This window comes from Aquarana catesbeiana, linkage group LG07, assembly GCF_042186555.1.
Source record: "Aquarana catesbeiana isolate 2022-GZ linkage group LG07, ASM4218655v1, whole genome shotgun sequence".
Taxonomy (NCBI): domain Eukaryota; kingdom Metazoa; phylum Chordata; class Amphibia; order Anura; family Ranidae; genus Aquarana; species Aquarana catesbeiana.
In genome coordinates, this window is record NC_133330.1 from 313,986,646 (window position 1) to 314,014,475 (window position 27,830).

Below are 27,830 nucleotides of genomic sequence, written 5' to 3' on the forward strand. Positions count from 1 at the left end.
AACTGGAAGTGATTTTGTTTGATTGAAAAGCGGAGGAATCTTTGAAAGGCAGGATGTATTGGGATGTGAAGTTAGGCGTCTGATAAGTCTACGGACAGCATCCAATCTCCTAGATTCACCGCTAATAGTATGGACTGTAGGCTTTCCATCTTGAAGGTTTCTAACTTGATATTTTTGTTTAGCCTCTTTAAGTCCAGCACTGGCCGTAAATCCCCCCTTTTCTTTTTTACCAAAAACAGAGGGGAGTAGAAACCTCTGCCTTTTTGACATAGTGGAACTTCCAAAATTGCCTCCTTTTGTTTTAGTTCCATTATGTATTTCAGAAGGATTCTTCTCTTGTCTGGAGAAGCCGGGAGTTTGGTTGGCAGAAAGTGGTTCCTGGGGATCTCCTTCAGGAATCTCCACCTGTGACCGTACTTGATCGTAGAAATGGTCCAATGGTCCCTGATGTTTTCTGACCATATTTGTTTGAATCTCTTTAGTCTGGCGCCCACCCTTGGAGGATGGGCGGGCGTACATTCAAAAGGACTTCTGCTGCTCGATAGAAGGGGTGGCCTTGGTTTTTCGCATCCTCAGGAAGGAAGACTGTGTGTTCTTCCAGTTTCTTTTAAACTCTCTGCCTGGTCTGTAGGTTTTGGCTTCTCTGTACCTTTCGGGAAGGTTACCTTTGTAAGCAGGACCTCTTGGTCTCTTGGGTCTCCTGTCAGAGGGAATGAGCACCGATTTTCCCCCTGTCACCTTAGAAATTGCTGTATCCAATTTGGAGCCGAAGAGATTGGAACCATCATAGGGAATTCTGCACCAATTTGTTTTCGATGCTGCGTCGGCTACCCAGGGTTTTAGCCAGAGAGCTCGTCTTGCCATAACCGAGGCTAACATTGCCCGGGCCGAGCACCTAATAATGTCCATGGAGGCTTCTGCGATAAAATCGCCTGCTAATTTAAGTTCCTGTAGAGACGTAATCACCTTCTCCAAGTCTATCTCTCCCTGAAGAGATTTTTCAATATTGACAGTCCAGCCCGAAATGTCTCTACCAACCGCTGCTGTGGTGACTGCTGGTCTGCAAGCGCCCCCTGCTGTGGAGTAGGCTTTTTTGAGTTCTAGGTCGATTTTCCGATCCAGGACGTCACGGAAGGAGACGGCATCTTCAATGGGTAGGGTGACATGCCTTGCCAGACGCATCAAAGAGGCGTCCACAACCGGGGCATTAATTAGGGAGGTGACCTTACGTTCTCTTAAAGGATACATTTTTGCAAGTCTATTGTTTAGGTTAGGCCTCTTGTCAGATCTTTCCCATTCATCTTTGATCAAATCATTCAACTTCTCAATGAAAGGGAAGGTTTCTGGATCCCTCTTCAGGTTCGGAAAATATTTCCGCGTTTTCTGAGGTGTTTCCTCAGATTCTTCCCAACTTATGGCCTCTTTGACAGATTTTGCAAAAGGTTCGACCAAGGTGAAGTCAAAACCTGTTGGCACTTCTGGATCTTCGTTCTCTGAAGGGGATTCTGGTTCTGCCCCTACCTCGATCGCTGAGCGAGGAGGAGCCATGGAAGTACCTGGGTCTGACCTGGCCGGCAGGGGTGCAGTTGACTCCATTATAGATTCTCTGACTGATTCCCGAATCAGGTCAGTTACTTCTCTGACGTCTGATTCTCTATCCTTCGTAGCTTCATTGAAGCACGAGCGATATGCTAATTTATCTGGCAAAGCAGTGGCGCCACATACCCAGCAGCAATTGGCTGCGGGATGGGCGTGCTGGGTTTGGTTGCGACGTGACGAAGGTGATGAGATGCCGAAGGGTAGGCATTGGAACTGGAAGTGATTTTGTTTGATTGAAAAGCGGAGGAATCTTTGAAAGGCAGGATGTATTGGGATGTGAAGTTAGGCGTCTGATAAGTCTACGGACAGCATCCAATCTCCTAGATTCACCGCTAATAGTATGGACTGTAGGCTTTCCATCTTGAAGGTTTCTAACTTGATATTTTTGTTTAGCCTCTTTAAGTCCAGCACTGGCCGTAAATCCCCCCTTTTCTTTTTTACCAAAAACAGAGGGGAGTAGAAACCTCTGCCTTTTTGACATAGTGGAACTTCCAAAATTGCCTCCTTTTGTTTTAGTTCCATTATGTATTTCAGAAGGATTCTTCTCTTGTCTGGAGAAGCCGGGAGTTTGGTTGGCAGAAAGTGGTTCCTGGGGATCTCCTTCAGGAATCTCCACCTGTGACCGTACTTGATCGTAGAAATGGTCCAATGGTCCCTGATGTTTTCTGACCATATTTGTGTGAATCTCTTTAGTCTGGCGCCCACCCTTGGAGGATGGGCGGGCGTACATTCAAAAGGACTTCTGCTGCTCGATAGAAGGGGTGGCCTTGGTTTTTCGCATCCTCAGGAAGGAAGACTGTGTGTTCTTCCAGTTTCTTTTAAACTCTCTGCCTGGTCTGTAGGTTTTGGCTTCTCTGTACCTTTCGGGAAGGTTACCTTTGTAAGCAGGACCTCTTGGTCTCTTGGGTCTCCTGTCAGAGGGAATGAGCACCGATTTTCCCCCTGTCACCTTAGAAATTGCTGTATCCAATTTGGAGCCGAAGAGATTGGAACCATCATAGGGAATTCTGCACCAATTTGTTTTCGATGCTGCGTCGGCTACCCAGGGTTTTAGCCAGAGAGCTCGTCTTGCCATAACCGAGGCTAACATTGCCCGGGCCGAGCACCTAATAATGTCCATGGAGGCTTCTGCGATAAAATCGCCTGCTAATTTAAGTTCCTGTAGAGACGTAATCACCTTCTCCAAGTCTATCTCTCCCTGAAGAGATTTTTCAATATTGACAGTCCAGCCCGAAATGTCTCTACCAACCGCTGCTGTGGTGACTGCTGGTCTGCAAGCGCCCCCTGCTGTGGAGTAGGCTTTTTTGAGTTCTAGGTCGATTTTCCGATCCAGGACGTCACGGAAGGAGACGGCATCTTCAATGGGTAGGGTGACATGCCTTGCCAGACGCATCAAAGAGGCGTCCACAACCGGGGCATTAATTAAGGAGGTGACCTTACGTTCTCTTAAAGGATACATTTTTGCAAGTCTATTGTTTAGGTTAGGCCTCTTGTCAGATCTTTCCCATTCATCTTTGATCAAATCATTCAACTTCTCAATGAAAGGGAAGGTTTCTGGATCCCTCTTCAGGTTCGGAAAATATTTCCGCGTTTTCTGAGGTGTTTCCTCAGATTCTTCCCAACTTATGGCCTCTTTGACAGATTTTGCAAAAGGTTCGACCAAGGTGAAGTCAAAACCTGTTGGCACTTCTGGATCTTCGTTCTCTGAAGGGGATTCTGGTTCTGCCCCTACCTCGATCGCTGAGCGAGGAGGAGCCATGGAAGTACCTGGGTCTGACCTGGCCGGCAGGGGTGCAGTTGACTCCATTATAGATTCTCTGACTGATTCCCGAATCAGGTCAGTTACTTCTCTGACGTCTGATTCTCTATCCTTCGTAGCTTCATTGAAGCACGAGCGATATGCTAATTTATCTGGCAAAGCAGTGGCGCCACATACCCAGCAGCAATTGGCTGCGGGATGGGCGTGCTGGGTTTGGTTGCGACGTGACGAAGGTGATCTTCTATGATGAGATCGGCTACGTCGAGAATGACTGTGGCGTGAGTGACCATGACGAGAATGGCTACGGCGTGAGTGCCTGTGGCGAGATGAGGAGCGTGATCTTCTGCTTGAGGTATGGCTTGACCTCTCCTTGCGTCTTGATTCAGACCTGGAAGTACTGATAGAAGGAGTCTTGTCAGAAGATGTGCGCTCTTTTTTTCTCTCTTCAATACTTACCATAAAATACGGACAGCCCCTTACCTTACTGGACGTGGGTGGTCTGCTTGCGCAGTGGTCTCCATGAGCAGAGAGGAAGAAGGTAGGTAGGAACAGAAAAAGGTCTGGAATGGGTTAAAGAGGAAGACAAATATATACATATATATCTATACCTAGACAATAATAATATTTTTCTATTATTTATTTAAAATCTTTTTTTTTTTTTTTTTTAAGAAAAAACCCTTGTAACGATGGATCAAGGAGGATAAAAGCACTTACCAGCTTCCAGAGGGAATATCTGTTCAAAGATGCTAAAAAGAGCTAGCAAAAATGAGCAGAACCCCAAACTGCTGTTTTTTTAAAAGCCAGAGCCCTTTTTTAAATAAACCGCCGCCGTCGCGGCAAAAATGACGCTCCGCGCAATGCCAGAAGCGTCGCAACGGTTCCGGCGCCATATTGGGAGCTGGCAAAAGGGTAGGATGTCCCCACCTGTCTCCCCCGCGCATGCGCAATGCGGGACGAGACGCGCCGGCGGCCATCATGCATGCCCTGAGCGCTGTGGGACTACAGGTACCAGAGGCAAAATATAGAAAAAATTCAGAAACAAAAAAAAAAGGGTGAAAACAGATTGCAAGTTAAAGAGAAATGAGAAGTGAAGACCACTGCAATACTGAAGCTTCTTTAAAGCTTACTATGTGCCAGATGATCCATGTTGCTGCCCCTGAGACCACCAGAGTGGGGGCTCCCTCCATAGAAGCTCCTTTAGAGACTGTACAGGAGGGACTTCCAAACAGGAGAGGCTTGAACCAGCTGGGGTGATGCGGTAAGAGGCTCTGCGATGTCCAACCATCTTGTCAGGTGAGGATAAAAAAGAGAATGGTGGGGGTCATCTCTCTTCAACTTTTATAGCTAGACCAATCCTGTCAGGTTGTGGGGGCGGAGTCACAACCCAGTGTGTGCTGCCATGAAGGCGTCAGGAAATTTTTCGGTCTTTTTTTTTTTTTTCAGTTTATGTGGCCTATGCAGAAATCTGGCCCTGCAAGTTCCCCCACTCTCGGAGCAGATACAGAAACATTCAACCATGTAATTAGCTGTAATAAGCAGAAGAAAAACATGAGAAAATGACTATTCTTTAATTACACTTCTGTAGTAAGCTGTCCATATTAGTTTGGATAAGCCTATAAACCCTACATATAAACATAGCCAGCAATTAGAAGGTTTTCCAGATATTAAAAAAAAATACAAAAAAACTAAAGACACAGGGCTTTTAGGTGAATGAACTGATTTCAGGAAAGATTACAAGAACACTTTGTCCTCAACTCAAATGGAGGGCTTTTGATGGTAAGTGTACATAATCAAGAGCAGTGACTGTGCGCGGTGTGGTAGCAGAACTAATCAGAATTCAAAACAATTGTGTTTTTCACTAAGGTGCATGAATGTTATTTTCGATATCTAGCGTAGGATAGAAGATGAAAGGAATAATCAGATTGGTGTGTCTTTAACGAGGAACATCACCCCCCCCCCCCCCCCAGGTTAATTTATCTTTTAAATCTCACTTGCCTTGTATGTTGGGTTGAGGTCAAATCACATACTCACCCACTCTAGCATTGTCCTGCTGTAATCCACTAATCACCCCACCGCATGTAGTGTCCCATGTTACCATCGTCCTTTCTAACATATTGGCCTCTTCTGGGTACTTGCAATCAGTCCTTGATGAAGTGCCACCAGGTCCACCCTCCTCCAACCACTCTCTAAGCTTAACACACAGATTGCCACCACATCTTCAAATAACATCCAAAGGTTTTTATACTAAGCAATCACATCACAGAGGAAGGGTGCATCATTTTTGGGGCCATGCAGGACCCCTGCATCAGGCATGTGACAGCAGGTGCATCTGTCTCTGCTTTCTCCTCATTTGTCACATTATACACCCTTTAGCTGTTTTACAATTCGGTCTTAATCTTCTGCCCTCCTTCGTCACTGTGCCAGTGCATTCCTCTTCATTCTATCCTCTTTTTGACACATGGAGACAGCCGGCACCCTGACACCATAATGTGGGCGACCGTACTGTGCAGGTGCTGCTGGCGCAATGCATTCTGATTGCATAGTGATAGGGTCACCTGGCAACAATGACTGCAGACCTAGGGGATAGCGCATCTCCAGTTGGGCTTATCTGACAGATGTATCCGATCAGGTGATGTGCTTTACTTTAATGATCGGGGACATAGTGCTTGGCACCCACAGTAGAGCATCCCTTGCCAGTGCCCTTTTATCCCAGGTTATTTATATGCAAGCGAAGCTATTCGGTAGAGGTATTTACTACTCTTTCTAGTACTAGTTTGTACTCTAGTTCGTTTGCTTTCTAGCACTTTTGAAAGGTTTTAGGACATCAGATGACATCAGAGGGTGGTTTTCCATACTTTGTATCCGATTGGTACCTTTTTTCTTTTTAACAGGTATAAAGTGGATGGTACTTTAAATTCTTTTTCACTATTGTATGGACCCATCACATGCCTAATATAGGGAGCGGTCCTGCGTGGCCCCAAAACATTGCACTCTTCCACTATGATGTGATCACTTTAAATTTAAAATAATTGGACATATGTATATTAATCTGTGATATTTCCAGTTTTCAGCTGGCATTTGCTGTAGCACCCATCTACCTCATAGCCAAGTCAAGCTGGTTGCTCTCAGTAAGCTGATGCCTCCTGGGAGATCAATGTTAAATATCCCAGGAGGCTGCTGGAGTGGGGTACAAGTCATTCGCGTAGACAAGACTGGAGCGAAAGGGTGGGTCTGAACCAAAAAAAAGGGTTTGATTTGAACGGTTCAAAAGATCCAAAGTGCTTTAGGAGAGTAAGGCCACTTTCACACTGAAGCGGCGGGTCTGTTAGCCATGCTTTACTGCATGTATAGACATCTATGTGTGTGTGTGTATGTATGTATATTATATATATATATATATATATATATATATATATATATATATATATACCCCATCATCCTTTTAATTTGCATGGTTATAATTGTTTGTTTACAATGTTTATTTTGTTTTGCCATTGGTTAATGTATTAAAGAGAGATTTATATGTGTATATTTTTATTTCTACTGTTATATGTACTCTATCTATAGATTACAATGTTAGAAGCTACTATTGTGTGTGGAGATAAATCCCAACTCTCTCCGGTAGATGGCAGCACTCATAGGGTACATATAAATGCTGCATCCAACCAAACTCCTCTAGCTTGACAAAGAAGCGCGCACTGCTTACATCTCCCCAGTGCGCATGCTCCGAAACGCGTCGCAAGCACATCTGTGACACCATCCTGCCCCTGTGCTGCGTTCCAGCCCTCTCCTGTGGTTCCCAGCTCCAACCCTCAGGCTGGATCCTGCTCGAGCACCAAAGATTCCTGCTGGTCAGGATGCTGGCTCCACCTGGATTACAGAGACATGGCTACTGCAGACAGCCCGGACGGTGACTGTGCGGTCTCACTGGACTTCATTGTGCCTACTAACAGATACCTCTAATGTGAGTTTTTAATGCTTTTTGTTTATTAGATACTACATTCTTTACTCAGAGGCGCCTATGTTTTTCTCTTTCTTCACATGTTTGGAGTGTGCTTCAACCCCCCCTGCAAGGCTGCCCTGATACAGTGGACTGTTTTCTCACACAGAGCTAATTAGCTCAAAGGACTTCCTATGGACTTGTGTCACATTATTTATACTACAGTCTGCGCCATTATCCCATGTATTTTCACTAATAACTGGTTCTGCCACCCTTGGCGGCAACAACTGCAATCAAGCGTTTGTAATAACTGGCAATGAGTCTTTCACATTGCTGTGGAGGAATTTTGGCCCACTCTTCTTTGCAGAATTGTTTTAATTCAGCCACATTGGAGGGTTTTCCAGCATGAACGGCCTGTGTAAGGTTGTCACAGCATCTCAATCAGATTTAAGTCTGGACTTTGACTAGGCCACTCCAAAACCTAAATTTTGTTTGTTTTTTAAACCATTAAGAGGTGGACATGCTGGTGTGTTTCGGATCATTGTCCTGCTGCATAAAGTGCACTTGAGGTCACGAACAGCCTCCTTAAGGATTTTCCGGTGGAGCGCAGAATTCATGGTTCCATCAATTACAGCAAGTGGTACAGGTCCTGAAGCTACAAAGCAGCCCCAGACCATCACACTACCTCCACCATGTTTGAATGTTGGTATGATGATCTTTCTGAAATGCTGTGTTAGTTTTACGCCAGATTTGATTTAGCATTCACCTCTTGCAGTCCCTGTACAGCACAGCTAAGACTAAGAGAGAGAGCAGCGGGACAAGGAGCTATTCAGTTGTGCTGCATTGCTCATACGCTAACAAGAGGCATAATGCTAATAGGACAGAGCAGAGTGACAGATTACCTCACCGGTGTGCTACTTCTCCTTTCACTGTCCAGTCACAGGTTTGGGAAAGGACAAGACTTGTAAGGGATACTAAACTGCAGCAGAGACAGGTCTCCCTCCCCTGCTGTGAGAGCCATGTACATCTCAGATCTGGATGAACAGGAATACAATTCCTTTGGCAGGTAAAACAGCTCTCATGTGTTTTATCTTTCTATTTAGCCATTTGCCTGCAGTTATTTCTAATGCTGTTCTCAAAAATTCAGGCATAAAAAAAAAAAAATTGTATTAAACCATCAGCATGACAGAGGGTAGACAAAGGAAAAACATTTTCTGCCTGGTCTCCCGCAGGTTACTTATTCGGCGGTGCACTTTTCGCTGTTCCGTAAAATAAATCAGTTTGTATGATTTGATGTCACCTCCACTTACTGAGCATACAAAGGTAGGGTGAGATTTTTAAAACGCTTAATGGCAGCATTGTAACTCTAGCGCAAAGCAAATAAACATCCTGATTTCCGAACACTCTTCTTCCCGTCTTCTTACTGTGCAGAAAAGGCTAATGATTTTGTTTTTGTTTGCTAAGACCCACGTAATGAATATATTGTACTTCCCTCTTAGAACTGCATCGATGTTTAGAATTGTCTATATCTATATGGACAGTTGTGCATGCAGCCTTGCTGTCCTGTATAGCTAGACCTTCCCTGTCACACAAAACTTAAAGCGGTGTTCCGCCCCCCCCCCCAAAAAAAAAAAATTAAAAGCCAGCAGCTAAACATACTGCACCTGCTGGCTTTTAACAATAGGACACTTACCTGTCCTGGAGTCCAGTGATGTCGGCACCGCAGCTGATGTTTCCATTAGCTGTCGGGTGCTGCCGCCGCCATTGCGGTTGTAGGGGACCTGGCAGCGTAGCCTTATGGCTTCATGCCGGGAACCTGAACTGCGCATGTGCGAGGCCCCGCTCCTCTCTTCTACTGGCCCGGCGACAGGGAGAGGAGGGAGGAGGAGGGAACCCCGCGGCCCAGACTCCCAGAAGTGGGAACAGGATACCTGTCAAAGACAGGTATCCTGTCCCTCCCCCCCCCCCCTCCGAAAGGTGCAAATTGTGGCATTGGAGAGGGAGAGAAGACAAATGAGCAGAAGTTCCACTTTTGGGTGGAACTCGGCCTTAAAACCCAGTTAACAGTCTGTGAAGCCCGAGCAACTCAAACTCAAATATACAATTAACGATGTATTAATGATTACAGAGCTGCATTCATTCGTGTCTTTTATCCGTTTAGAGTCCAGCTTCAATCTTTAATCCTTTCGCTGTCACCGACTTATGTCATACATTGGCAGCAGAGGGGGGGTTTTAAAACGCACTGCCAGCCGCTACAGAAGCTAAGAATGTGTGTACATCTGACAAGTTGACTGTCCACACACCCCTTGTGTGTTCCCCCACAACTCCCCCGAGCCGAGCCGACCTGGCACCAGCATAGCGGGTGCCGCCAGGTAAAGGTGAGGGAGACCAGTGACTATTGGCTTATCTCCACTACCTAGTAAGAACCCGGAAGCAACGTGGATTTCGTCCTTCTGTGGCTGAGGGAAGAAGCTCCCACTATTTAGCTTTAATGGAAGGCAGGTGGGACATCAGGGGTCAAAAAGACTGCTGAAGTCTCATTAACCGCTTAAAGTGGAGGTCCGCCCACCCCTGCAAAAATTAAAAGCCAGCAGATACAAATACTGCAGCTGCTGACTTTTAAATTAAAGGAAACTTACCCGTTCTGGAGTTCAGTGATGGCGACACCGCAGCTGATGTTTCATCAGCTATCGGGTGCTGCCGCTGCCATTGCCTGTAGGGAAACCCGGTAGTGAATCATTACGGCTTCATGCTGGGTCCCTACTGCGCATGCACGAGGCCCCGCTGTGCTCTCCTACTGTCCCAGCGGCGGGGTTAGGAGGAGGGAGCCGAGCTGCTGATGTAATTCGCTGCGGCCCGGTCTCCTAGAAGTGGGGACAGGTGTATCCGCTCCCCCCCAAAAGGTGCCAAATGTGGCACCGGAGGGGGGGACAAATGAGTGGACATTCCACTTTTGGGTGGAACTCCGCTTTAAGGACCATCCCACGTACATATACTGCAGCGGGGCAGCCCTTTAGCCCAAAATCACGTACCTATACTTGATTTTTTTTTTTATCCGGGTCTGGCCCGGGCACGCGCGCCACCAGCGACCCGCTCCTGCTGTGATTGGGCACAGCGGGAGCCAATCAGCAGGGCGAGCACAGCGGATGTCCGCCGGGACCTGACGATCATTTTTCTAGGCAGACAGAACGGCGGTCTGCCAATGTAAACAAGGCAGATTGCCGTTCTGTGACAGGAGAAGACAGAGATCTTGTGTTTCTGCTAAACAGGAACACAGATCTCTGTCTTCTTACAGTACAAGCATCCCCCCCACACACACAGTTAGAAAGCACCTCCTAGGGACACATTTAACCCTTTTATTGCCCCTGATGTTAACCCCCTCCCTGCCAGTGTCATTAGTACAGTGATAGTGCAAATTTTTAGCACTGATCACTGTATTAGTGTCACTGTTCCCCAAAAAAGTGTCATTTAGACTCTGATTTGTCCGCTGCAATGTCGCAGTTCCACCATAAGTCGCTGATCGCCACCATTACTAGTAAAAAAAAAAAAAATGCATAAAAATATCCCATAGTTTGTAGATGCTATAACTTTTGCGCAAACCAATCAATATACGCTTATTGGGATTATTTTTACAAAAATATGTAGCAGAATACATATTGGCCTATATCTTTTATTTTTTAAATTTTTTTTATTGGATATGTTTTATAGCAGAAAGAAGAAAATATTGTTTTCTTTTTTCAAAATTGTCGGTCTTTTTTTGTTTATAGCGCAAAAATTAAAAAACTGCAGAGGTGATCAAATACCACCAAAAAAAAGCTCTATTTGTGGGAAAAAAAGAACATACATTTTATTTGGGTAAAGCATCACACATGTCTGCACAATTGTCAGTAAAAGTAACGCAGTTCCCCTTCCCCAAACCCATGTACATGCACATTGGAACACAAACGCACATGTCAGAAGAGAGCCTACAAAGAAAACTGTTGATTGTGCTACATATGTAGCATATCACCACGCACACCGAAGTGAGAGCAATTTTTCTAGGTCCAATATTCATGGTCTAAATGGATGACCTCAAGGGGTTTTAAAGCATTGCCTATGGAAAATGTAGAGAACCCAAGTGGCTGTTTCATGGGTGCACACACTTTTAAGGCTTGACATTTTTGGTATCTACTGGGGGTATAGAAAATAATCACCCCTTTTAAAATAATCACATTTTGTTGCTTTGCCGCCTGAAATGAAGACAGATACAGTTTTTGTTTTATCCAGCTGTATTTACTCAGTGCAACTTATAACATCCAAGTGAAAAATATAACACCAGCATGTCAAAAAAATATCAAAAACAGAATCACTGAATTGGAAAAAAGATCGCCCCCTTATGTCAGTATTTTGTTGAACCACCTTTAATTACAGCCTTTAGTCTGTTGGGATATGTCTCTACTAACTTTGCACTTCTAGACTTTGCAATATTTGCCCACTCTTCTTTGCAGAACTGCTCAAATTCAGTAAAATTTGATGGTGACTGTTCGTGGACTGCAGTATTCAAGTCATTCCACACATTTTCAATGGGGTTTAAGTCTGGGCTCTGACTAGGCCATGCAAGGACATTTACCGCTTTCTCCTTCAACCACTGGGTGGTCATTTTTGCTGTGTGCTTTGGGTCATTGTCATGTTGGAAGAGGCAGAGGCTGGCAGAGGGCCGCAGATTTCCCTCAAGAATTTGACAGGATTTTTCTTTCTATCCTGGACAAGTGCTCCAGTCCCTGCTGCAGAGAAACACCCCCATAACAGGATATTATTTACTGTAGCAAAGAATGGGCAAATATTGCTAGATGTGCAAAGTTAGTAGAGACATATCCCAACAGACCAAAGGCTGTAATTTAAGCAATAGGTGCTTCAACAAAATACTGACAAAAGGGGGAGGTCCTTTTTCCAACTCAGTGATTCTGTTTTTTATTTACTTTTGATTTTCTACTGACGTGTTAGTGTTCTATCCTTCACTTTGATGTTATAAGTTGCGCTGACTAAATACAGCTGGGTAAAACTAAAACTCTGAGTCTTCATTTCAGGCTGCTAAGCATCAAAATGTGATTATTTTAAAGGAAGAGGAGGGTGATTATTTTCTATACCCACTGAATTTACTTGGGGCAACCACATCTTCAATATTTTATTTAAAAAATGGTAATATTTTTATTCTTTAAGACGGTTTTATTTGTACAGAATAACCAAAAGAACCAAACATTGTAAGAATTAGCAACTCAGTATGGCAATTACATCATGCCATCATTGGGTAAACAAGGAAGCAGTCGGAGTGCTGCCACAATACTCAGCAAGTTGATGATCGCTAATGATTTTTTGTACAAGTGTGCAAAAAACACAAAAAAGGCTCTGACAGTGAAAGAGTTAAAGTGTAATTAATCCACAAAAAAATCCCATGAGGCTAAACAAGATAAGTCTTAACATATGGCTAGTCCTAGAGCACCTTCTGGTTGTTTACATTAGATGGCTCATAGCCTGCCAAAAGTCTGTTCTCATGGAAAAATCTAAGCTAATGTTATGAACTTTGAAAATGTATTTCTCCACAATGCTTATAGATGCATAGATGAATGAGGACCTGTAACAAGCTTTTACTGTTTGTTCAGAGAATAAAAGTACTTTATTATGCATGATCTGGGCACAGGTTTACCTTAAAGTTTTGTGAGTGTACCAGTTTGCTGTCAAATTCTTATTACTCACAGAGCAAAATTTACCCACCTAAAACCATAACCCAGATGTCATTTACTTGCAAACAGACTCACCACTTATTAATTTAAACTCTGTTACAAAGATTCCATCCGATTGCCTTCAGGGGATCAGGAAATCATTTTTCCCCTAGTAGAGCAAATTAAACCAAGCTTTATTGTTTTTTTTTTGCCTTCTCTGGGTATATGGTGCCGTATATTGAGGTTTTATGTTGAAATATGTTTTCCATTGGTTGAACTGAATGGTCTTTTTTTAACCTGACTATATAGCTATGGATAGAACCAATGTCTCGGAGGTTGGTTATGGGTACAGCAGGTAAGTAGAAGTTGGGTATTCTAGAGTAAAATATCCCAAAAGAGTAACAGAGGTTAATCATGCAAAATGACGTGTCACTTTTGGGAGGAGAGGTGTTTTTTTTTTACATTGGGGAAACATAGTAAAAACCATGCAGTGGATGTGTTTAGGAATTTCACATGACCTTATATGACCAGATTACTGGAGTTTACCTTGGCGGCCATCCAGATAAGACAAAGATAAGTCATTATGGAAAAAAGATAAAAACAGAGGGCACACTGGCCTAGTGCATTATCCAATGTAAAATTTATTGAGGATAAATACAATGTTACTACTCACAAGTGTAGGTAGTAAACTCGTTTATTAAGTCACTGCAAGTGGCTACAATCTCCCGGCTTTTCCCAAAATCTCTAGCCCAAGGAGAACCTAATCAGGTTCCCTGTCGACTGACGTTTTTAGAAGGATGTCCTTCATCAGAGTCAATCAACAACTTATCATACAGCCCATTAAATACCTTCAGTGTAATTGCTGACCCTCCCACTACCTAAGAGCCAAAGGTTCTTATCATGTTAGAGATTGGGAGGGGTTCCTACTTTTGCATAGAGCAATGCTCTTAGATGGAACAATTTTTGTACACACATACCATTAGAATCAGATTTGTTTAATAAGGCAACATAAGCTTACCTATATGAATGTGCTGAAAATTACATAGTTACATAGTTACATAGTAGGTGAGGTTGAAAAAAGACACAAGTCCATCAAGTCTACCCTATGTAAATTCATATAGTAAGCTCATATTGCCTTATTATATAAAGCAGATTCTAATGGTATGTATATACAAAAATAATTCTATCTAAGAGCAATGCCCTATGCAAAAATAGGAACCCCTCCCCCTCTCTAATATGTTAAGAACCTTTGGCTCTCAGGTTGTGGGAGGGTCAGCAATTAGACTGAAGGTATTTAATGGGCTGTATGATCAGTTGTTTTTGGCTCTAATGAAGGACAGCCTTCTAAACATGTCAGCCGACAGGGACCGTGGTGAGGTCCTCCTTGGGCTAGAGGCTTTGGCAAAGCTGCGAGATTGTAGCCACTTGCAGTGGTTGATGAACGATTTTACTACCTACACTTGTTGAGTAGTTACACTGTATTTATCTTTAATAAATTTTACGTTGTATAATGCACTAGGCCAGTGCACCCTCTGTTTTTATCTTTTTTTCATAGTGTTCTGAGGACAACCCCAGTCCTAGAGGGCAGCAAGGCTGTGTAGTAATATCCACCTGTGACCATAGAGTTCTCTTCTGATTCGGACTATCACACCAATGCGCAGGAGAATGTCGTTGTTCATGTTGGTGGAAGAGAAGTCATTGCCTTTAAAACATCCTTTACTTACTGCCTTGTTTCCTATGATCAGCACTAAGCTGGCACTATATTTACTAACTAAGAACAACTTTGAAATATGTGACGTTTGAAGAGTCCAGTGGAAAAACTGTTCTTCCTTCAGCAGACAATGCTATGTACTAATGAGCTCTATGCTACTATGTCAGCTAAAAATTCCTATCATTATTTCCATCCTCATCTATTGCTCTGTACACAGCTGTGCTAAAAAATATCATTCTTATTCTCCGATCTCCATTTAGTAAATTCACCAAACAGTTTTACACAAATGAAAACTAATTGGATTATTTAAATATGAACCCGAGTCTAAACAAAAAAACTTTTCATTAGTTTCTTATGGCAGAGCAATTTATATTTCTAAATATAACCTACTGACAATAATATCTCATTTTCTGAAGCAAAGAGGGATTCTAATATGCAAATTAGTTGATCTCTTACCCAGAATAATCTGTTGCACCTGTCCCCATGCTTGCTTTAAGGTCGTTGGAGTCAGTGGGATTCATGGTGAGTCTCTATGCCCACCCCCACCACTACATTATGACCGATACAAGATGTATAGGAAGGACTGTTCTGATGAAAGCATCTTTCACAAGGGCAGATGGCTTTACCGCCCTTAGAAAAGCGTTTTACGGTGAAGGAGGTTTGCAGATATTCAAGAGGCGATACTGCAACCTCCTGAATGGCTGTTTTGTTTTTTTTTACCCCAAAGGAATTTTACATTGAAATACCATTCTGCAACTGATTTGCAAGCATTGTGTGTGTGGCATGATTCCACTTACTTCAATGGGCAAGTTTGGCAAGCAGCACTGCGTTAAACTGAGTTAGAATTACCGCACTGCAAATCAAAGCATCGCACCTATGGGCACATACTCAAGCAACTGCTATGGATGGTCAGGGGCCACAAAATGCAGATCAACTGCCAGATTTTACTGCCCCTCCGCCCGCCAGAGGAGGAGGCGATATTGTCACCTCCTGAATGCCAACATGCTGAGGTAAAATTGCTGCACCGCAAAGCGTAGCATCATACCCATGTGAACAACTTGAGCAGCTGCCATGTCACATTGTAGGTGGGTGGTCGGGGCAAAAAAACACTGTTTTTTAGCCCCCCGGCCCCCTAATAACTTTATTCAGGAGAACAGAGATTTTTTTTAGTTCTGATTACAAACCTGTTCAGCTATGTTTCTGGAAAGAGAAGGAAAAGCCATGTGCTCTTAGGTGAGATTGATGTCATCATCCTTCGGGCAATAATGCAGAAGAGCCCAAATCCCGCAAGATGATGCTACTGCACAGAACGTCTTCTCCCCAGGTTTGGGCTACTCTGCATTCCCCAGGATATTGTAAGAAGGAGGATGACTTAATCCTCTGCCATACAGAAGCTGGGGGGAAAAGGTTTATTTATTAAATAACTTTTATCCCTCAGGGATGGGGCCTGATATTTTAAGTGGACCTTTTACCATAATTGTCTGCTTTAATGTGCATTGTCAACACATTCCAAGGGGCTGCCTTAAAGAAATGTACATTTACACACAAATACTGCACATTAGCACACATGCATTACTGCAAAATAAATAAAAACATAAGCAGTTTTCTTTAGTTGTGGCTCCTATGTCTAAGGGGAGAATTTGAGACTTGGTCCAATTAATTTGCAGGCCTGAGTACACATCAAATTGTTCAATGAGTTGTAAAGCGGCTGTTAGAGAAGGACCAGCATCTTCCAGTTAAAGGGGCATGTCATCTGCATATAAACTGATAACTTCAGTCATTGGACCCGCCTGAAGACCTTTTATATTTGGGTGCGCTCTAATGGCGATGGCGAGTGGCTCTACAGCCAGTGCATAGAGTAGTGGGGATACAGGGTAGCCTTGACGGGTGTTCCAGGAAAAAAAAAAAAAATAGGGATCCGAGACCCTGCCATTGACCTGGATCCTAGCAGTGGGGGCTTGGTATAGAATTTGGAGGCATTTAATAAAGTTCGGGCCAAAACCAAACTTCCGAAGACACTCCCACAAATATCTCCACTCCACGGAGTCAAATGCCTTGGCAGCATCTAAACTAACAACCCTGGAGCTGATGGTATTATGAGTGGACTGGAGGTTCATGAAGAGTCTTCTGAGGTTGAAGGCCGTGTTTTTATTGGGCATGAAACCCACTTGATCGGAGTGTATTAGACTCAGAATGACCTTGTTTAGTCGCAGGGCTAAGATCTGGGCTAGGATTTTAACATCCAATTAAAGAAGAGATATGGGGCGATAGGACTCAGAAAACAAGGGGTCTTTCCCGGGCCTTGGTATTAATACTATGAGGGCCTCACCCATAGTGACGGGGGGAGAGTAGTGGAGTCAGACATGTAGGGGGAAAAGTCACGCAGCTTGGGGACAAGGGCCTTATAGAATTCTAGTGCGAGTCCGTCTGAGCTGGGCGCCTTTGAGGGAGAAGATGTGCTAGTGCTTCCCTGATACAATCTGTAGTGATTTGTGCCTCCAGAAGTGTAAGCTGAGAGGGAGTTAATGTGGGGAACTCAACACCCTGCAGGAACGCAGACAACTCATCTTGAGAATAATTGGCAGTAGAGGAGTATAGAGCTGAATAGAACGCTCTAAACTCCTGGGCCACAAGATCTGAGCCAGAGACCTGAGCCCCTGAGGCTGTCTGGAGAGTATCCACCACAGGGGGTTTGTGATCAAGGTGTGCCATATAGGCCAACAATTTACCTGTCCTTTCACCATGTTCAAAAATGTGCTGTTTACTGAATAAAATGTGTTGTTTGGCCTTCTAAAAATAGAGTTGGTCGTTGAGTCTAGTCTGCATTCGTACAAGGGAAGCATTAACGGGAGAAGGGTCAGCCTGAAAGACCTGCTCTAAGGAGCCCTGATGTTCATCTGCCTACTGAAGTATCAGTTTGGAGGAGGTCTTATGTCTGTTAATGCGAGATATCAATATCATGCGGGCATGTAAAAGCTTCCCACACTATTCCTACAGAGGCCGAATCTTGGTTTGTATGAAAGAAGAAGATCCATTCTCTCTGGGTGCCTTCCAGGTCTGTGAGGGCAGAGAGCCAGAAGGGGTTCAGCTGCCAGATGGGGACAGCGGGGGGAGCCGATATGCGTAGGGTGGTCAAACAGGGAGTATGATCCTGAGAGTACGCGAGTTCCGAAACCAGTCAGGCAAAAGAGTGGGTGTGACAAGGATGTAGACAATACGAGACATGGCGGAATGTGCTGGAGTATAACAGGAGTATCTGACTAAGGTGGGGTATTTGTGCCACCAGGTATCTGTCAAGGCAAACTCCAAAAGAAATCTCCCAAATCTAGTGGAGGACTGCGTGGCATTTGAGGTACTGGAGCACAATTTGTCAAGGTTAGGGTTAATTACTGCATTAAAATCCCCCAGTCAGACAGCAGCTACCATGGCATGCTGAGCCATAAAGGCAACACCATCCTGCAACACTGCAACTCGGAATGGTGGGGGGATAAAGAATGCCATGAGCAATAGTTTCAAGCCAAAGATATTGACATGCAAGAATAAAAACCGGCCCTGGGGGTCCAAATGCAAGGCGTGGAGCTGAAAGTGAGCTGTTTTAGCAATTAAAATAGCTATACCCCGAGAGTTGGAGGTGTATGGAGCTTGGTACACCCAGCCAATCCAGGGTTTTTTAAGGGCCATCTACATCTGGCCTGTGACATAGGTCTCCACTAGCACAGAGAGATTTGCCCACAGGGACTTGAGATAAGACAGAGCAGTCACTCTTTTAGTCCTGTCCAGCAGGCCCCTGACATTTCAGGTCACTAATTTTAGAAGCCATATTAAAGCCAGGAGCAGAAGAGTTTGCAGTCGGACGCCCAGGGAGCAGATAACAAAATAACCTACTGTAAGACATGTAGTTATAGTACATATAGTGATCATGAGAACATATACAAATGGTAACACAAATGTCATGCATTTATGGAGGATCTGCAGGAATCCCGTGAGAGACACTGCCAGTTCAAATGAGTAACACACACAGCAGAGGTGGGCATTGAGTGGATGGGAATAGGAATCATATTGCACTTAGTGGTAGAGAAGTTCTGCGGACATGACAAAAGTACAGCAAAATAACAGAAAAAAAACGATGAAGAAAAAAAAACATACAAGTCTTAACAGCACTGAACCAGCGCAACTGAACAAACAAAACACTGTTCACCGTGATCCTTGGGGCAGGCGTTGGCCAGGGAGACAGGCCTTGAACAGTCAGGGGTAGCAACCGAAATTGGAAGGGTAGCATGAGGACAAGGTAGTTATTAGGGTCCGGGGGGGGGGGGGGGGGGGGGGAGAAAAAATACTGAAAAGCACACAGCGGTGCAGGGAGGGTATACCTCCATCAGTAGGTAAGAGGTAGGTGAGGCGCTTGAGGTGGAATAACACTGTAATGGGGCAATGCTAGAGCAAACATAAGAAGTATAGTGAATGAGGGGATAAAGAGGTGGGGGAAGAGTTTCAAAGTTATCGGGGCAATTAACAGAGGATCAGGGGATCTTGCGGGCAGTGCCCAACTAACAGTTTCCAGGCCTAGGGAAACGCCACGGCCATGGCGGTAGGACAGCTGAAGCAAGGAGTCCTCGGAGGCAGCACACAGGAGATCATTATTGAGAAGCCAGTCACAGGGGAACTCAGGCGGGCACTGGCCAGCCTCGTCGCGGTTTTCCAGCCATGAAAGAGCTGATTCCGGGTCCTCAAAGAAATTAGCTTTGCCATCTTTCACCGTCCGAAGCCTCGCCGGGAAGAGCATGGCGTATATCAGATGGTGGGTCCGGAGTTGCCGCTTGACCCCACTAAACTGCACCCTCTTCTTCTGGACCTTGGCAGAAAAATCGGGGCACACGGACACATGCACATTATCAAAAGGGATGTTGCCCTTCACACGAGTGAGCCTCAGGATAGCATTCCGGTCACGGTAATTGAGAAATTTGGTGATAAAGGTGCGTGGAGGTGCACCATTAGGTGGGGTCTTACAGCCAGGCGGTGCGCACGCTCTACCACGAATGTGGAGGAGAAGACCTCTCTGCCAAAGGTCTTGATCAGCAGGTTCTCTAGGAAAGTAGGAGGGTCGGAGATTTCGGCCCGCTCAAGCAGGCCCACGAAGCACAGGTTACGCCGCCGAAGTCTGTTCTCCATGTCATCCTGTTTCTGCAGGATGTATTTGAGTCGGTGTTGTAGCCGCTCAGTAGTCACCTGTAATGTAGGCAGTTCATCTTCCGTATGGCCAACGTGGCGCTCTGTCTCCGACACTCGCTCTCTCAGTTTATAGAGTTTCTGCCATATGAGAGAAATGTCGACCTTCACCTCCTCGATTTTCAAGGTGAGTGTCGATTGACACAGGGAAATTTCCTCAAGCACCTTAGCCATGTCTCCAGTGTCAGGTTCATCTTCCAGGATGGGAGTGGCGCCATCTTCACCCGTTTCTCGTGTCGGTATATTTCTCAAGTTTGGCAATGGTGCCGGACGCTCTCTTCGGTGGAGACATGACCACAGGGAGAGAGGAATCCACAGTAAGTAGGTTTGGAGCAAAAAAGAGGTAAGGATAGTCTTCAAAATCTGTGTTAAGGATTCATCTCAAGCAGAGCTCTCACTCTGTACTCCGTATGACATGCCGCTCCAGGCCACGCCCCCATAAGCAGTTTTTTAAAATGCAGCTATTATTACAGCTTTGGTAGATACCAAGTCAACCGCTATTTTTTTCCCCGTCAGTGAGTCAGTAGTGAGAATGAAGTATCCAGCTTCATCTTCTATCCACAGCCATTATAAAGAGTGGGGGTGCGTAAGGTTGAGCCAAACTGGCCTGGGTTCGGCAAATGTTCTGAAACCAGGCCATCTATATCCTAGCAACGAATAATGCTGGGCAACCCATTGTGGCTGAAATGTAGGTGGGCACACCATAGAAACCAATAAACTGTGCTTTTGCCTACATCTTAGCCACCAATGGCGTCTATGATGCAGGCAAGCGCACAACAGTTTGTTGGTTGATATGGTGCGCCACCTACACTATATTGCCAAAAGTATTGGGACGCCTGCCTTTACATGCACATGAACGTTAATGGCATCCCAGTCTTAGTCCTTGGGTTCAATATTGAGTTGGCCCACCCTTTGCAGCTATAACAGCTTCAACTCTTCTGGGAAGGCTGTTCACAAGGTTTAGGAGTGCGTCTATGGGAATGTTTGACCATTCTTCCAGAAGCGCATTTGTGAGGTCAGGCACTGATGTTGGACGAGAAGGCCTGGCTCGTAGTCTCCGCTCTAATTCATCCCAAAGGTGTTCTATCGGGTTGAGGTCAGGACTCTGTGTAGGCCAAACTTACGCATCCATGTCTTTATGGGCCTTGCCTTGTGCACTAGTCCAAATCATTTGGTTGAGGGGGGATTATGGTGTGAGGTTGTTTTTCAGGGGTTGGGCTTGGCCTCTTAGTTCCAGTGAAGAGAACTCTTAAAGTATAAGTAAACCCCCCTATTGTTTTCAGCCAAGAAAGCTGCCATCTTTGCCTCTGTTTAATCTACAACTGCCATGATGCTGCACATGTGATCAGTTATGACACCAGCCATTGAATGGTTTGACAGTTTGGTTGAGAGTACAACCAATGGGAGTGTTAGATTTCTGGCACGCGCCGGAAATCAAATGGTTTTATGGATGGGTTTACTTCCGCTTTACGGCGTCAGCATACCAAGACATTTTGGACAATTTCATGCTCCCAACTTTGTGTTAACAGTTTGGGGATGGCTCCTTCCTGTTCCAACATGACTGCGCACCAGTGCACAAAGCAAGGTCCATAAAGACATAGTTGAGTGAGTTTGGGGTGGAGGAACTTGACTGGCCTGCACAGAGTCCTGACCTCAACCCGATATAACACCTTTGGGATGAATAAGAGCGGAGACTGCGAGCCAGGACTTCTTGTCCAACATCAGTGCCTGACCTCACAAATGCGCTTCTGGAAGAATGGTCCAACATTCCCATAGACATACTCCTAAACCTTGTGGACAGTCTTCCCAGAAGAGTTGAAGCTGTTATAGCTGCAATGGGTGGGCCAACTCAATATTAAACCCTACGGACTAAGACTGGGATGCCATTAAAGTTCATGTGCATGTAAAGGCAGGCGTCCCAATACTTTTGGCAATATAGTGTATATCTGGCTAGGATACAGATGGCCTGGGTTCAGATTGTTCTGACATTTGCAGATCTCTGGCCAGTTCAGCTCACCCTTATGCCCTGTACACACGATAGGATTTTCCGACAACAAAATACATGTTTTTTTTCCGACGGATGTTAGCTCAAACTTGTTTTGCATACACATGGTCACACAAATCTTGTTGGAAATTCCAACCGTCAAGAACACAGTGATGTACAACACGTACGACGAGCCGAGAAGAATTAAGTTCAATAGCCAGTGCGGCTCTTCTGCTTGATTCCGGGCATGTGTGGAACTTTGTGCATCGGAATTGTGTACACACGATCAGAATTTACGACAACAGATTTTGTTGTCGGAAAATTTGAGAACCAGCTCCCAAATTTTGTGTGACAGAAATTCCGATGAAAAATGTCCGATGGAGCCTACACACGTTCAGAATTTCCGACAACAAGCTCCCATAGAGTAGGTAGGGGGGTGGTAGTTGCGCTGTGATAGGAAGGGAATAGGGGGAGACTATACTATAGTGCATGTAACAAACATAACAGATGACCTGAGAACATGAGTCAAATATGTGAAGAAGGGCTGACGGGTGCAAATGAATAGTAAACTACAAGAAAATAACACTTAGTAGTGCATACAAAAAGTACTAACATCAAGCAACAAAGAAAATATTTAAAAAATAGATATCAGCAAGCAGTGCACATGGGTATGTAAAGCAACTACAAAGGTGCAAAAACCCAAAAGTAATCAAATGGAATCCCTTAAACCGTGTAAAAATATGCTAAAAAGATTGATAGCATGAAAAACGAATAATTAATTAGTATCAATCAAAATGAATGCACGAATAAAAAAATATATATCAAAGTATATTAAATAGTCCCAGTGGTGAATGTTGGTAGCACACCAACACTTGGCAACTTCCAAATATAATCCAAAAATAAAAATAAAATAAACAAAAAATATATATAAAAAATATATATAAAAATATAAAAAAATAATTCAAAAAATGTGACAACAGTCCCGCCACCAAATGTGACACTTCTGAATGGAAATCCAAAACCAATGGTGTAAATAAAGGGAGGGGAGTGATCTTCAGTGGGGGCACCTCCGTGTCCACAAGCCCCTTACCTTACAGCTGTAAGGTATACAGCATATATAATGGAAGCCCAGCAGATAGGGAAATCCAAAAGTACAGCGGATGGCATTGATTGTGAATGCGGTATGTCATATGCAGAAAACAAGACAAACAGCATATAGTATAATACCGTTTGATGTAGAGGACACAGGAGGGGAGGAAGAGTGGGGGGGGGGAGAGGGGGGGTTGCACTCACTTGTGAGCAATGAGCGCAGGCCTCAAACCCACGAGCGCCGAGCTCGTATAATCCCAAAAATGGCTTTAAATCCTCCAAAGTATCCTCGCCTTTTGCTCCTCACCGCCCGTCATGTAGCGTTAAAATGTGCGGTATAGAAAACAAAGAACCGCACATAGCGTGATCCCATATAAAATATACTTTAATGAGTAGGCAAAAGTATCATACACTTACATTTCAAAGACAGCTGGGGGGTAATGTATCCATGAGCGCCGCGCTCGTCACATCCAGTTATTGTGTGGCAACGTCCCGTGCTCCTAACGCCTAACCCTGTTGTGTGGCATAGCGAATTAATTTTTGCTATTTTCACACTAACGTTCCTCCCTGCCAATCAGCAGGTAGATCAGTGAGACCTGTCTCCCAATTGGCCAAAGCATTAGGCGATCCTATTGGATGCCTAACACTTTGGTGGAAGAGGAGACCTGGCGGAGGAAGCCTGAGGATCCGAGCGGACACAGTACAGAAGAGGAGGAGAGCCCCATCACTCAGTAAGTGCCGCTGGACTGCCCAGGGGGGGGGGGGGGGGGGGGTTAGTGAAGTGACAGCCGGGGGACGCGCCTGGCTGCATTTGATGGGCACAAGTGGCTGCATATTCTGGGCACAAGTGGCTGCATATACTGGGCAAAAATGGTTGCATATGATGGGCACAAATGGCTGTATTTGATGGGCACAAGTGGCTGCATTTGATGGGCCACAAGTGGCTGCATATGATGGGCACAATGGCTGCATATGATGGGCACAAGTGGCTGTATTTGATGGGCATAAGTGGCTGCATTTGATGGGCACAGTGGCTGCATATGATGGGCACAATAGCTGCATTTATGGGCACAATGGCTGCATTTGATGGGCACAAGTGGCTGCATATACTGGGCACAAGTGGCTGCATATACTGGGCACAAGTGGCTGCATTTGATGGGCACAAGTGGCTGCATATGATGGGCACAAGTGGCTGCATTTGATGGGCACAATGGCTGCATTTGATGGGCACAAGTTGCTGCATATGATGGGCAAAGTGGCTGCATTTGATGGGCAAAGTGGCTGCATTTGATGGGCAAAATGGCTGCATTTGATGGGCACAGAGTGGCTGCATATGATGGGCACAATGGCTGCATTTAATGGGCACAATGGCTGCAATTGATGGGCACAGTGAGGCTGCAATTGATGGGCACAATGAGGCTGCAATTGATGGGCACAGTGAGGCTGCAATTGATGGGGGGGTTCAGTATTTTTCAGTTTGTTTGGGCCCCCAAAAATTTGGAGCACTAGCCGCCACTGGTCATAACCCACCACTGGAACTCGGAGAAGACGGACATGGAAGAGCCAAGGCTCAGGTGAAAAGCCATAACTTAATTTGCTCAAATATCAGTTTTGATAATCTTACCGTTAAATCCGATCACAGAAGTAATGTATCTTTTGTTCACTCATGAAAATTGATATGACAGTCAGGATTGTTCCCAGTTCAAGATCGGTCACACTCTGCCCTCTTCTAAACAAAGCACTCGTCATCTACTTCTCTCTCATAATATTGTGAGAAGCTGCAAACAAACCCGCTCCATCAACAAAAAAAGAAAAATTTTATGTGACAGCTTCTTCTTTTTTTTTTTTCTATGAGACTAGTTGCTATGACAACCATGCTAGGCCCGTCTCTCGCAGGTACTGTAAAAAGCAGATAGACCTGCAGAATTTTTGGAGAAGAACAGGCAGGCCACTTGACTTTAATTAAGAGGAAAAAACAAAGTGGGAAAAGTATTCTCACAAAAATTAAATTACACTCGAGTTTTTATTCCTAAAATATGGCCAATTAGGAAGCGATATAAAAAGCCCTGAGCAAAGTTAAAACTTAATTGACCTAAAATTACATTTCTCTGCAAACGATGCTTGAATAATTTATGCTATTTATACATGGGATTAAAATGCAGACTCTTTGTTGGGCTCTTTGAGAAGGAATAACTTCACAAAATTATATTTAAAAAATGATAAACGTAGAAAAAAAAAAATATTAAAAAAAAAGCATAACTTCACAAAATATAAAAAGTATAACTCCACGAAATTATATAAAAATGTATAATTTCACAAAAATGTAGGGCTGTAAGCTCGCTAACGAGCAGGGCTCGTATTGAATTGCGTATTGAATTGTATTGTAACTGTACTGTCTGCCCTCAAGTTGTAAAGTGATGCGCAAACTGTTGCCGCTATATAAATCCTGTAAAATAATAATACAGCATCACAAAAATCGAAAAAAAAAAAAAATTACAAAATATTCTAAAAAAAAACCCACAAAAAATGATAACTTCACTAAAAGAAAAAATAATAATAAAAGGCACCTAGACAGGTCAGGGATTATTTGTTTTAAAGTTGTTTTACTACTTGTTAAGAATATATAAAAATAGTTACAGTCTCGACACAAGTGCACTTTAGGGGTCTGTTCACACCAGCAGGCACCTGTTGTGGTCCGTATAACCGTAAAACAATTGTTTTCTATGTGCCCTTGTGTTAAGCCTGCGTTAAGATCAACACAATTCAACACATCTGGTGTGATTGAGCATTAAAATATCCTGTCTTTAGACCATTTTTACAAAAAATCCTTCTATAAGGTTATATGTGCATTTACCATATTATATGTATGGAATTTACCTGTAAAAGTCTCCCTTGTGAAGACATCCAAAATCTCTGAGATTGCTGCTGGATGCCACCATCTCAGATGTGATGTCAGCAGCCCAAGCAGACTCAGTGCTGTCACTCATATGATTCTGTATATAATAGCGGTGTGGTGCCCAACCTTTTGAAGAGAGAGGGCCACTTAAGCGACTTGGTAACAGATCATGGGCCACAATGAGGAGAGTGGGCGGATGACAGGTCCATGTCTACTCCACATATGCAGGGCAGACAAAGAAGAGCTCGCTCTACTCTATGGGCCCCCCAATCCTATCCACCGAGACAGAAGGGGACAAATCCCCTTCTGTTTATTTTTTTTAGCGGATTGGATTGGAGGTAGGCAGGTGTAAACGGACACAAATCCGTTTACATCTGCAACTCCATAGAGGTGAATGGAGGGTCCAATTGGGTCCGCCTGAAAAACAGAAAGACGGACCCGATTGGACTGATCATGTGAAAAGGGCCTAAGGCTGCTTTCACACTGATGCACTGCAGTTCACCCACACCGCGGGTGCAGTGCTGTGCACCTGTGGCTTTCCTGTGGGTTAGCTGCACTTTGCTATAGAATTCCATTATATCTTGCAGGTGTGATGCACTTTCTGAAAGTGCACCAAACCTGCAGGTAATAACAGAAGTCTATGGCTCAGTGCAGGTAGCATTCTCAGTTTAAAAACAGCCCGGTGTAGCTAGTGTACCAGTGTAGAGAGCAAATATGCCCATTGCTGTTTGATTTTAATGAAAAAAACTGACCTCAATCTTCACTTCTTCCCCAGGCTGCTGCTGTCCCCCAGGCGGGTATAGCTGGCAGCTACTGCTGTCCCCCAGGCGGGTAAGCCTGGCAGCTGCTGCTGACCCACAGGGCTGATATGGCTGGCGGCCGCTGCTGTCCCCCAGGAGGGTATGGCTGCCAGCTGCTGCTGTTGCTGTCCCCCAGGCAGGTACAGCTGGCAGCTTCTGCTATCCCACAGGGCGGATATGGCTGGCAGCTGCTGCCCCCCAGGAGGGTATGGCTGGCGGCTGCTGCCCCCCAGGAGGGTATGGCTGGCTGCTGCTGCTGTTGCTGTCCCCCAGACGGTTATGGCTGGCAGCTGCTGCTGTCCCCCAGGGCGTGTACGGCTGACGGCTGCTGTCCAGGTGTTCTACTGGAAACATTGGCTCTGCTCTCTACTTCAGCCACATGCTTTGTCTATTGCTGGCTCCATTCTTCACATCGATGCTCTGGGATGGCGGGAACCCGATCTGGCCTTGCCGACTCGCCATCCAAAGGCCACATCAGTAGGCCCGTGGGCCAGCAGTTAGGCACCTCTGCTGTATAGTATTCCCCTTTGCTCCTACTCCAGCAAATACAGAAAAAATATCTTCAATATACCACACATGCTACAACTCCTTCAAAAGGTGTTAATTGTAGAACATTTTGCTGAACCATTTAACCTTAGGAAATTACCAACAGTTATGATCACAAAATGTTGAATACAATCATGTATGGGCACCCTCAAGGAGAAATTGTCTACCGTTTTTTATTTTTTTGATTCATTTTACTGTCCTTGTGTGAGGGGGATTCTGGTGTGAGAATTGTCCCTGTTAGCTCAGGATCAGGATTGTCGGCCACAGGTCATGCCTCTTCAGCTCCCGGTTGGAGCATTTCCACCTTGGCCAAATTGGGATCAGCCCTTTGGACCAAATGACAATATACCTTGTACATACATCAACTCCTGAGGAAGCGAGTAGAGCTCGCGAAACGCGTTGAGTACCCAAGATGTACACGTATATTATATATATCCAATATTGAGTACCCAAGATGTACATGTATATTATATATATCCAATATTGAGTACCCAAGATGTATATTATATATCCAATATTGTATCAAACATATTTATGGTTATTAACTGTATACTTCATGACGTTTTTATGCTCATTGATGA

The 27,830-nt window shown here is 44.5% G+C and overlaps 1 protein-coding gene across 1 annotated transcript in view; it reads right to left on the reverse strand.

Annotated features, from left to right (window-relative positions):
* Window positions 1–27,830, reverse strand: part of AK5 (adenylate kinase 5) — a 426,857-nt gene that overhangs the window by 136,481 nt on the left and 262,546 nt on the right. The window lies entirely within an intron of this gene.